Consider the following 13,617-nt stretch of genomic DNA (forward strand, 5'->3'; position numbering starts at 1 on the left):
AACACTTAGGGCGACATTGGCATTTTAATGTAATTTCATCACATTGAAGTCCAGTATGGGTACTATTTATAGTAATCCCTTTGAAATATATATTTAGCAAGGAATTAACTAAGTAATTAATTAATTAATTACACATATACATGTAATACAATACTATTTTGTCACACTGGACCACTGTATAGGACTCCAGTGTGGGTACTATTTATAGCAATCCATTTGCAAGACAATAAACCAAGTAGTTTAACTAATTAATTAATTAATAACACATATTCATGTTGACGTATGTGAATTTAGCTCTTTTCACAACACTTGGGCAACATATCATAAAAACAGCACTTAGGGCGACAGTGGCAATTTAATGAATATTTCATCAAACTGGACCACTGTTAGGACTCCAGTATGGGTATTATTTATATGTATCCCTTTGCACAATACATATAGCAAATAATTTAACTAATTAATTATTTAATTGCACATATACAAGTTGTCCTATGTAAATATATCTCTTTTCACAACACTTAGGGCGACATAGAATAAAAACAGCACTAAGGGCGACATTGGCAATTTAATGTTATTCCATCACACTGGACCACTGTAAGGACTCCAGTATGGGTACTATTGATAGTAACCCCTTTGTAAAATTAATATAGAAAATAATCTAATTAACTAAGTAATTAATTACACATATACAAGTTGTCCTATGTGAATTTATCTCTTTTCACAACACTTAGGGCGACACAGAATAAAAACAGCACTTAGGGCGACATTGGCAATTTAATGTTATTCCATCACACTGGACCACTGTTAGGAATCCAGTATGGGTACTATTGATAGCAACCCCATTGTAAAATAAATATAGAAAATAATTTAATGAACTAAGTAATTAATTACACATATACAAGTTGTCCTATGTGAATTTATCTCTTTTCACAACACTTAGGGCGACATAGAATAAAAACAGCACTTAGGGCGACATTGGCAATTTAATGTTATTCCATCACACTGGACCACTGTTAGGACTCCAGTATTGGTACTATTGATAGTAACCCCTTTGTAAAATAAATATAGAAAATAATTTAATTAACTAAGTAATTAATTACACATATACAAGTTGTCCTATGTAAATTTATCTCTTTTCACAACACTTAGGGCGACATAGAATAAAAACAGCACTTAGGGCGACATTGGCAATTTAATGTTATTCCATCACACTGGACCACTGTTAGGACTCCAGTATGGGTACTATTCATAGTAACCCCTTTGTAAAATAAATATAGAAAATCATCTAATTAACTAAGTAATTAATTACACATATACAAGTTGTCCTATGTAAATTTATCTTTTTTCACAACACTTAGGGCGACATAGAATAAAAACAGCACTTAGGGCGACATTGGCAATTTAATGTTATTCCATCACACTGGACCACTGTTAGGACTCCAGTATTGGTACTATTGATAGTAACCCCTTTGTAAAATAAATATAGAAAATCATCTCATTAACTAAGTAATTAATTACACATATACAAGTTGTCCTATGTAAATTTATCTCTTTTCACAACACTTAGGGCGACATAGAATAAAAACAGCACTTAGGGCGACATTGGCAATTTAATGTTATTCCATCACACTGGACCACTGTTAGGACTCCAGTATTGGTACTATTGATAGTAACCCCTTTGTAAAATAAATATAGAAAATCATCTAATTAACTAAGTAATTAATTACACATATACAAGTTGTCCTATGTAAATTTATCTTTTTTCACAACACTTAGGGCGACATAGAATAAAAACAGCACTTAGGGAAACATTGGCAATTTAATGTTATTCCATCACACTGGACCACTGTTAGGACTCCAGTATGGGTACTATTGATAGTAATCCCTTTGTAAAATAAATATAGAAAATAATGTAATTTACTAAGTAATTAATTACACATATACAAGTTGTCCTATGTGAATTTATCTCTTTTCACAACACTTAGGGCGACATAGAATAAAAACAGCACTTAGGGCAACATTGGCAATTTAATGTTATTCCATCACACTGGACCACTGTTAGGAATCCAGTATGGGTACTATTCATAGTAACCCCATTGTAAAATAAATATAGAAAATCATCTAATTAACTAAGTAATTAATTACACATATACAAGTTGTCCTATGTAAATTTATCTTTTTTCACAACACTTAGGGCGACATAGAATAAAAACAGCACTTAGGGCGACATTGGCAATTTAATGTTATTCCATCACACTGGACCACTGTTAGGACTCCAGTATGGGTACTATTCATAGTAACCCCTTTGTAAAATAAATATAGAAAATCATCTAATTAACTAAGTAATTAATTACACATATACAAGTTGTCCTATGTAAATTTATCTCTTTTCACAACACTTAGGGCGACATAGAATAAAAACAGCATTTAGGGCAACATTGGCAATTTAATGTTATTCCATCACACTGGACCACTGTTAGGACTCCAGTATGGGTACTATTCATAGTAACCCCTTTGTAAAATAAATATAGAAAATCATCTCATTAACTAAGTAATTAATTACACATATACAAGTTGTCCTATGTAAAATTATCTTTTTTCACAACACTTAGGGCGACATAGAATAAAAACAGCACTTAGGGCAACATTGGCAATTTAATGTTATTCCATCACACTGGACCACTGTTAGGACTCCAGTATTGGTACTATTGATAGTAACCCCTTTGTAAAATAAATATAGAAAATCATCTAATTAACTAAGTAATTAATTACACATATACAAGTTGTCCTATGTAAATTTATCTTTTTTCACAACACTTAGGGCGACATAGAATAAAAACAGCACTAAGGGCGACATTGGCAATTTAATGTTATTCCATCACACTGGACCACTGTTAGGACTCCAGTATGGGTACTATTGATAGTAATCCCTTTGTAAAATAAATAAAGAAAATATTGTAATTAACTAAGTAATTAATTACACATATACATGTAATGCAATACTATTTTGTCACACTGGACCACTGTATAGGACTCCAGTGTGGGTACTATTCATAGAAATCCCTTTGCAAGACAATAAACCAAGTAGTTCAACTAATTAATTAATTAATAACACATATTCATGTTGGCGTATGTGAATTTAGCTGTTTTCACAACACTTGGGCAACATATCATAAAAACAGCACTTAGGGCGACAGTGGCAATTTAATGAATATTTCATCAAACTGGACCACTGTTAGGACTCCAGTATGGGTATTATTTATATGTATCCCTTTGCACAATACATATAGCAAATAATTTAACTAATTAATTATTTAATTGCACATATACAAGTTGTCCTATGTAAATTTATCTCTTTTCACAACACTTAGGGCAACATGGAAGAAAAACAGCACTTAGGGCGACAGTGGCAATTTAATGTTATTCCATCACACTGGACCACTGTTAGGACTCCAGTATGGGTACTATTGATAGTAACCCATTTGTAAAATAAATATAGAAAATAATCTAATTAACTAAATAATTAATTACACATAGTTGTCCTATGTGAATTTATCTCTTTTAACAACACTTAGGGCGACATAGAATAAAAACAACACTTAAAGACATTGGCAATTTAATGTTATATCATCACACTGGACCACTGTAAGGACTCCAGTATGGGTACTATTGAAAGTTATCCCTTTGTAAAATAAAAATAGCAAATAATTTAATTAACTAAGTAATTAATTACACATATATGAGTTGTCCTATGTGAATTTATCTCTTTTAACAACACTTAGGGCGACATACCATAAAAACAACACTTAAAGACATTGGCAATCTAATGTTATATCATCACACTGGACCACTGTTAGGAATCCAGTATGGGTACTGTTGAAAGTTATCCCTTTGTAAAATAAATATAGCAAATAATTTAATTAATTAATTATTTAATTGCACATATACAAGTTGTCCTATGTAAATATATCTCTTTTCACAACACTTAGGGCGACATAGAATAAAAACAGCACTTAGGGCAACATTGGCAATTTAATGTTATTCCATCACACTGACCACTGTTAGGACTCCAGTATGGGTACTATTCATAGTAACCTCTTTGTAAAATAAATATAGAAAATAATTTAATGAACTAAGTAATTAATTACACATATACAAGTTGTCCTATGTGAATTTATCTCTTTTCACAACACTTAGGGCGACATAGAATAAAAACAGCACTTAGGGCAACATTGGCAATTTAATGTTATTCCATCACACTGGACCACTGTTAGGACTCCAGTATTGGTACTATTGATAGTAACCCCTTTGTAAAATAAATATAGAAAATAATTTAATTAACTAAGTAATTAATTACACATATACAAGTTGTCCTATGTAAATTTATCTCTTTTCACAACACTTAGGGCGACATAGAATAAAAACAGCACTTAGGGCGACATTGGCAATTTAATGTTATTCCATCACACTGGACCACTGTTAGGACTCCAGTATGGGTACTATTCATAGTAACCCCTTTGTAAAATAAATATAGAAAATCATCTAATTAACTAAGTAATTAATTACACATATACAAGTTGTCCTATGTAAATTTATCTTTTTTCACAACACTTAGGGCGACATAGAATAAAAACAGCACTTAGGGCGACATTGGCAATTTAATGTTATTCCATCACACTGGACCACTGTTAGGACTCCAGTATTGGTACTATTGATAGTAACCCCTTTGTAAAATAAATATAGAAAATCATCTCATTAACTAAGTAATTAATTACACATATACAAGTTGTCCTATGTAAATTTATCTCTTTTCACAACACTTAGGGCGACATAGAATAAAAACAGCACTTAGGGCGACATTGGCAATTTAATGTTATTCCATCACACTGGACCACTGTTAGGACTCCAGTATTGGTACTATTGATAGTAACCCCTTTGTAAAATAAATATAGAAAATCATCTAATTAACTAAGTAATTAATTACACATATACAAGTTGTCCTATGTAAATTTATCTTTTTTCACAACACTTAGGGCGACATAGAATAAAAACAGCACTTAGGAAAAACATTGGCAATTTAATGTTATTCCATCACACTGGACCACTGTTAGGACTCCAGTATGGGTACTATTTATAGCAATCCCTTTGTAAAATAAATATAGAAAATAATGTAATTTACTAAGTAATTAATTAATTACACATATACAAGTTGTCCTATGTGAATTTATCTCTTTTCACAACACTTAGGGCGACATAGAATAAAAACAGCACTTAGGGCAACATTGGCAATTTAATGTTATTCCATCACACTGGACCACTGTTAGGAATCCAGTATGGGTACTATTGATAGTAACCCCATTGTAAAATAAATATAGAAAATCATCTAATTAACTAAGTAATTAATTACAGATGGTTGTCCTATGTGAATTTATCTCTTTTCACAACACTTAGGGCGACATAGAATAAAAACAGCACTTAGGGCGACATTGGCAATTTAATGTTATTCCATCACACTGGACCACTGTTAGGACTCCAGTATGGGTACTATTCATAGTAACCCCTTTGTAAAATAAATATAGAAAATCATCTAATTAACTAAGTAATTAATTACACATATACAAGTTGTCCTATGTAAATTTATCTCTTTTCACAACACTTAGGGCGACATAGAATAAAAACAGCATTTAGGGCAACATTGGCAATTTAATGTTATTCCATCACACTGGACCACTGTTAGGACTCCAGTATGGGTACTATTCATAGTAACCCCTTTGTAAAATAAATATAGAAAATCATCTAATTAACTAAGTAATTAATTACACATATACAAGTTGTCCTATGTAAATTTATCTTTTTTCACAACACTTAGGGCGACATAGAATAAAAACAGCACTAAGGGCGACATTGGCAATTTAATGTTATTCCATCACACTGGACCACTGTTAGGACTCCAGTATGGGTACTATTCATAGTAACCTCTTTGTAAAATAAATATAGAAAATAATTTAATTAACTAAGTAATTAATTACACATATACAAGTTGTCCTTTGTGAATTTATCTCTTTTCACAACACTTAGGGCGACATAGAATAAAAACAGCACTTAGGGCGACATTGGCAATTTAATGTTATTCCATCACACTGGACCACTGTTAGGACTCCAGTACGGGTACTAGTGATAGCAACCCCATTGTAAAATAAATATAGAAAATAATGTAATTTACTAAGTAATTAATTAATTACACATATACAAGTTGTCCTATGTGAATTTGTCTCTTTTCACAACACTTAGGGCGACATAGAATAAAAACAGCACTTAGGGCAACATTGGCAATTTAATGTTATTCCATCACACTGGACCACTGTTAGGACTCCAGTATTGGTACTATTGATAGTAACCCCTTTGTAAAATAAATATAGAAAATCATCTAATTAACTAAGTAATTAATTACACATATACAAGTTGTCCTATGTAAATTTATCTTTTTTCACAACACTTAGGGCGACATAGAATAAAAACAGCACTAAGGGCGACATTGGCAATTTAATGTTATTCCATCACACTGGACCACTGTTAGGACTCCAGAATGGGTACTATTGATAGTAATCCCTTTGTAAAATAAATAAAGAAAATATTGTAATTAACTAAGTAATTAATTACACATATACATGTAATGCAATACTATTTTGTCACACTGGACCACTGTATAGGACTCCAGTGTGGGTACTATTCATAGAAATCCCTTTGCAAGACAATAAACCAAGTAGTTTAACTAATTAATTAATTAATAACACATATTCATGTTGGCGTATGTGAATTTAGCTGTTTTCACAACACTTGGGCAACATATCATAAAAACAGCACTTAGGGCGACAGTGGCAATTTAATGAATATTTCATCAAACTGGACCACTGTTAGGACTCCAGTATGGGTATTATTTATATGTATCCCTTTGCACAATACATATAGCAAATAATTTAACTAATTAATTATTTAATTGCACATATACAAGTTGTCCTATGTAAATTTATCTCTTTTCACAACACTTAGGGCAACATAGAAGAGAAACAGCACTTAGGGTGACAGTGGCAATTTAATGTTATTCCATCACACTGGACCACTGTTAGGACTCCAGTATGGGTACTATTGATAGTAACCCATTTGTAAAATAAATATAGAAAATAATCTAATTAACTAAATAATTAATTACACATAGTTGTCCTATGTGAATTTATCTCTTTTAACAACACTTAGGGCGACATACCATAAAAACAACACTTAGGGCGACATTGGCAATTTAATGTTATATCATCACACTGGACCACTGTAAGGACTCCAGTATGGGTACTATTGAAAGTTATCCCTTTGTAAAATAAAAATAGCAAATAATTTAATTAACTAAGTAATTAATTACACATATACGAGTTGTCCTATGTGAATTTATCTCTTTTAACAACACTTAGGGCGACATACCATAAAAACAACACTTAAAGACATTGGCAATCTAATGTTATATCATCACACTGGACCACTGTTAGGAATCCAGTATGGGTACTGTTGAAAGTTATCCCTTTGTAAAATAAATATAGCAAATAATTTAATTAACTAAGTAAATAATTACACATATACGAGTTGTCCTATGTGAATTTATCTCTTTCCACAACACTTAGGGTGACATAGCATAAAAACAACACTTAGAGCGACATTGGCAATTCAATGTTATATCATCACACTGGACCACTGTAAGGACTCCAGTATGGGTACTATTGAAAGTAATCCCTTTGTAAAATCAATATAGCAAATAATTTAATTAACTAAGTAATTAATTACACATTCCATTGAATTGATGCATTTTTCACTAAAAATCAACGTAAGGTTGCAGCCATTTGAGGGAGATATTTGATATACATGACAGTTAAACTACCAAAAACAGGTTTCACCTGGCTTATAACGTGTTTCTCCTCACTGCAGCATGCATTTAACTGTCAAGTGCTGCAGGAACGAAAAATTAGCAAAATTTCCTAAAATTCAGAGTGCCCCTTTAATAGTTGGCATGATTCTAGAAATGACCAACTTTGTTTTGAGTATGAAAGTCACCTTGAGACCTTTCACCTTTTGCAAAGTTACAGGTGTCTATATGAATAGAAGTCTTTGTGTGATTTCTTGAAATAATGAGTGTGGACATGTCCCATCAGCCACAGTTTTTTAACATTTGTTTTAGTCATAAGCCAACAGAATGATTTTAGCTGCTGTTGGGGGTCCATCTATCTAGTACTACTCAAGGCTTAATCTGGCATGAGCAGAGATTCTTCAATTGTGTATAGGGTTATGTGCAAGACAACCTGAAACTGTCCCATCAGTCACAGAATTAGGCTGCATGTGTGGTGCAATGCAAAATGGGGAAATCCAGTGCTGAAAGACAGCGAAACAGGAGGGAACGTTTGAAAGCAGAGGGGAAATATGATGCATATAAAAAAACACAGTCAGCGTATCGCAAACAGTGGGCCCACAAGAAGAAGCGGGAGATGTCTTCACAAGAGAAGCGTCGAGAACGTGAACAAAAACGCAAATCAGAATACAGGTACAGTATATTTCTTCAAATGAATTTGTTAGACCATGTTATTGAAAGCAGCTTGTGTCACTGACATGATGGTGACATGATGAAGTGTTCATTGACCTGTGAAGGTTATCCTGAATCAAGATTGGTATACATGTCAGATCTTTGGATTTTACTGTCCCATTAGTCACAGTATATGGTTCAGATAGTATAGCCTATATTGGACAGTTTGCAATGCCTAAAAGTATTAGTACAAGAATAGTGTCGTTCCATTCATACCTAATTTCCTAAAAAGATATGACATAACAACTATTATCATCTACAGCAGTGGCATGCACAGAGGTTTGTAGAGAGGGCTGGATCACTGCATACAGGCCCTTCTGTCCAAAATTTGAGGAATGCAATATTCTTGGATCACAGAACAATGAGGCCGAGTTGAAGGAACTGGTGGGTCTATCAGGGGGAAAAAGAACCTGGAGCACTGTACATCACACTCCTGGTTGGCAGTATCACCACAGGAGTACCCATCACACAAGTGAATTAGTTTTCACAGAACCACTAGGCTGTAACTTAAATGATGTAAGGTCCAATCCAATCATTGGTAAGGCCAGGTGGATCCTTTTTAAAGTATATGTATGCCCCTTTGCCTATTAATTTTGGCTCTTTCCTCATGGGATGTTGACCACTTTAGTATTTTGGGGGGAAAGGAGAACATGGCTCAAACAAATTGTATTAGACTTTCACTATATGATGGGCAGATTGGACCCTTTAAATCCACAGTTGAGAGTATCTCGGTACTTTTGCTGCCCAGGGTTAAGCTCAGCATATTGTCAAAAGCTCATGTGACTTAAATGACTTCATCAATGTTGTTTAATTAGTATCCTGTTCATTATCAATGTTTGCATGTTTCAAGGCTCAGCTCGATCTGTTGTTGTTAATAAATAAAATGCAAGTTTCAAATGCATACGGATTGTGTTTCATTTATCCAGATGTAATTACTTGATACACTGAAGTGGGATGACATGAGTCCCATACATGGGCAACATACCTCACCAAATATGGGCCCAAACAGCTTTCCCAGTGAGGCCCCAACAAATCACACACCCATGACTCAGTCATATGGGGCAATATGAGACAGCAAGTGTGGGAATGGAACAGGTTTTCCCATGGGCCTGTGTCTGTTCTACATATGCCAGTTGCTTCTATGGGATGCTCATATGGCAAACCAATGTGGGACCCACACCCCCATTGGCCAACTCGAGTGGGCCCTACCTGTGATGACTATGGGTGGCTAGAGCCCAGATGACCCAAGTTTAATGCTAGTTGGCACCATATGTGGATGCAAACTGAAGTTAGTGCAAAACAAAATTTGCTATAATTTTGGAGGAGATACTGTAGCGTCCCATCAGTCACAGAGCTTCTGTCCCATCAGTCACAAGGGAAATGCCACTGTGTGAAATAGTTAATGCCAATATTCTCTCAATGGTGGTGCTCTGATATAGCTACATTAAGTAGCTACCAGGAGGGGTATATACCCAACTCATTCTTTTCATTCTGAGATAGCGCTTACAAGTTAACTAAATGTACCTAAAAATGGTGGTCCGCAAATGTCCCATCAGTCACAGGGCTACTCTAAGTGCTCCCTATCTAAAAAGGTACATACTTATGTGAACAGTTCTTCAATGATGGACCACAGGACAGGGGCACATACTCAAAAACCACTGCAGTGGTAGTCCAAGATGTCTGCTTTGTTAATCATAAAATATCTTTTGATACCTTCTTAAAAATACCAGTGACCATAATAATGTGAACATTTGGTGTAAGTATATACTGAGAATAAAAAGCTTTGAAGAGGTTCAATCCAAATCATAATAACAAATGAGGAAAAAACCTGTCTTTATGTTGATGTGACAAGGACTTACAGAACCAAAATAATGGCAAGTTCTTCTCAATGTCAAGAAATATTTAAAAACTTCTTGAATATGCAAATTCCTGTCATACCCATTAAACAATATTCAAAGAACACAATTGTTAGAGGAGATACTAGTTAGGCTTTTTGAAAATCTAAAACTTGAGCACATGCTTGAGTATAAAGTGCAAGAATGCCTTCACTCAAGATGTTTTCACTGAAAAAGATTATAAAAAGAGGGAGCACCAACCTAAAAATTACTGAGTTTATAGATACATTCATTATCTATTACTATTGTTAAAACATTATGTTGCAAAGGTCCCTTTGTAAGAAAAGTAAACTGTGACCTTTGGGTGCATGCCCAAAGAAATTTCAATGATAAAAAATGTTGAAATTCATATCGAAAATATTTCCAGGTATGTTCTTTATAAAGTTGTATGAACTGGTCTTCTTAACCCACCCCCCCCCCACCCCCATCCACAAGACAAGGTTTTTTGGTAGGGTGGAAGTAGATCACTTTTGCATATTTTAGTGGAGCTATGTTATGTTTCTCAAAGAATTGCATAAAAAGTTCATGTTTTGGTCCCTACATTCACTCAAATGTCCAATGAATTCTAAAGCGATTCTAACACCTGACGTCACACAGTCACATTCTGGAGGCAAGGGTGTCAATGGAGCATCAATATAGACCAGGAGCCCATAGGGTTTGGTTAGCTGGGAAGGTAATCAACTGCCTTGTACATCACAATGTTCACAGTGCATTCCTGTATATGAAACCAGAAGACTGGAAAACCGGCTGTGGTGGGTGTGGCTGGGAAAGCAATTTTAAAGTCACCTAAAAGCTAACCTAGATCAGCTTTCATGGTAACCACATCAAAGTAAATACAATGTGTCAGGTATGGCCCCATGAGCAACAAATGGCCATCGCCAGTAATTATTGGTGGTGGGGTAGCTTTGCCAGCCTCATGGATGACCTAGGTCAGCTCATGAGGTAACCACTTGAAACCTATTGGAAAATGATGGTGAGGACTTCAGTTACAAGGGATGGGCATTTCCAGTCATTTTTATTGGTGGGTACCCCTGCCAGTAGACCCCCAAAATGCCCATCCCCTCATTGACCTAGGTGAGCTCATGAAGTAACCAGTTGAAAACTACTGGAAAATAATTAGCAGGACTCTATATGTGAGGGATGGGCAATTCCAGTAATTTGTATTAGTGGGGTACCCCTGCAAGTAGACCCCCAAAATGCCAATCCCCCTCATTGACCTAGGTGTGCTCATGATGTAACCAGTTGAAACCTACTGGAAAATGATAGGTATCACTTCATATGTAAGGTTTGGGCATTTCCAGAAATTTCTATTAGTGGGATACACGTGCCAGTAGACCCCCAAAAAGCCAATCCCCTCATTGACCTAGGTCAGCTCATGAAGTATCCAGTTAAAAACTACCGAAAAATAATTAGCAGGACTCTATATGTAAGGGATGGGCAATTCCAGTAATTTATATTAGTGGGGTACCCCTGCCAGTAGACCCCCAAAAAGCCCATCCCCTCATTGACCTAGGTCGGCTCATAAGGTAACCAGTTGATACCTACTGGAAAATGATAGGTATCACTCATATGTAAAGGATGTGCATTTCCAGAAATTTCTATTAGTGGGGTACCCCTGCAAGTAGACCCCCAAAATGCCAATCCTCTCATTGACCTAGGTGAGCTCATGATGTAACCAGTTGAAACCTACTGGAAACTGATAGGTATCACTTCATATGTAAGGTTTGGGCATTTCCAGAAATTTCTATTAGTGGGATACACATGCCAGTAGACCCCCAAAAAGCCCATCCCCTCATTGACCTAGGTCAGCTCATGAAGTATCCAGTTAAAAACTACCGAAAAATAATTAGCAGGACTCTATATGTAAGGGATGGGCAATTCCAGTAATTTATATTAGTGGGGTACCCCTGCCAGTAGACCCCCAAAAAGCCCATCCCCTCATTGACCTAGGTCGGCTCATAAGGTTACCAGTTGATACCTACTGAAAAATGATAGGTATCACTCATATGTAAGGTTTGGGCATTTCCAGTCATTTTAATTGGTGGGTACCCCTGCCAGTAGACCCCCAAAATGCCCATCCCCTCATTGACCTAGGTGAGCTCATGAAGTAACCAGTTGAAAACTACTGGAAAATAATTAGCAGGACTCTATATGTGAGGGATGGGCAATTCCAGTAATTTATATTAGTGGGGTACCCCTGCCAGTAGACCCCCAAAAAGCCCATCCCCTCATTGACCTAGGTCGGCTCATAAGGTTACCAGTTGATACCTACTGAAAAATGATAGGTATCACTCATATGTAAGGTTTGGGCATTTCCAGTCATTTTAATTGGTGGGTACCCCTGCCAGTAGACCCCCAAAATGCCCATCCCCTCATTGACCTAGGTGAGCTCATGAAGTAACCAGTTGAAAACTACTGGAAATAATTAGCAGGACTCTATATGTGAGGGATGGGCAATTCCAGTAATTTGTATTAGTGGGGTACCCCTGCAAGTAGACCCCCAAAATGCCAATCCCCCTCATTGACCTAGGTGTGCTCATGATGTAACCAGTTGAAACCTACTGGAAAATGATAGGTATCACTTCATATGTAAGGTTTGGGCATTTCCAGAAATTTCTATTAGTGGGATACACGTGCCAGTAGACCCCCAAAAAGCCAATCCCCTCATTGACCTAGGTCAGCTCATGAAGTATCCAGTTAAAAACTACCAAAAAATAATTAGCAGGACTCTATATGTAAGGGATGGGCAATTCCAGTAATTTATATTAGTGGGGTACCCCTGCCAGTAGACACCCAAAAAGCCCATCCCCTCATTGACCTAGGTTGGCTCATAAGGTAACCAGTTGATAACTACTGGAAAATGATAGGTATCACTCATATGTAAGGGATGGGCATTTCCAGAAATTTCTATTAGTGGGGTACCCCTGCAAGTAGACCCCCAAAATGCCAATCCCCTCATTGACCTAGGTGAGCTCAGGATGTAACCAGTTGAAACCTACTGGAAAATGATAGGTATCACTTCATATGTAAAGTTTGGGCATTTCCAGAAATTTCTATTAGTGGGATACACGTGCCAGTAGACCCCCAAAAAGCCAATCCCCT

At 35.7% G+C, this 13,617-nt stretch overlaps 1 protein-coding gene across 9 annotated transcripts in view; it reads left to right on the plus strand.

Moving 5' to 3' along the window:
• The window catches only part of LOC139977726 (uncharacterized), a 204,413-nt gene that overhangs the window by 119,255 nt on the left and 71,541 nt on the right, over positions 1–13,617 (plus strand). The gene's annotated exons all lie outside the window — the stretch shown is intronic.

This window comes from Apostichopus japonicus, chromosome 12, assembly GCF_037975245.1.
Source record: "Apostichopus japonicus isolate 1M-3 chromosome 12, ASM3797524v1, whole genome shotgun sequence".
NCBI classification, from domain to species: Eukaryota; Metazoa; Echinodermata; class Holothuroidea; order Aspidochirotida; family Stichopodidae; genus Apostichopus; species Apostichopus japonicus.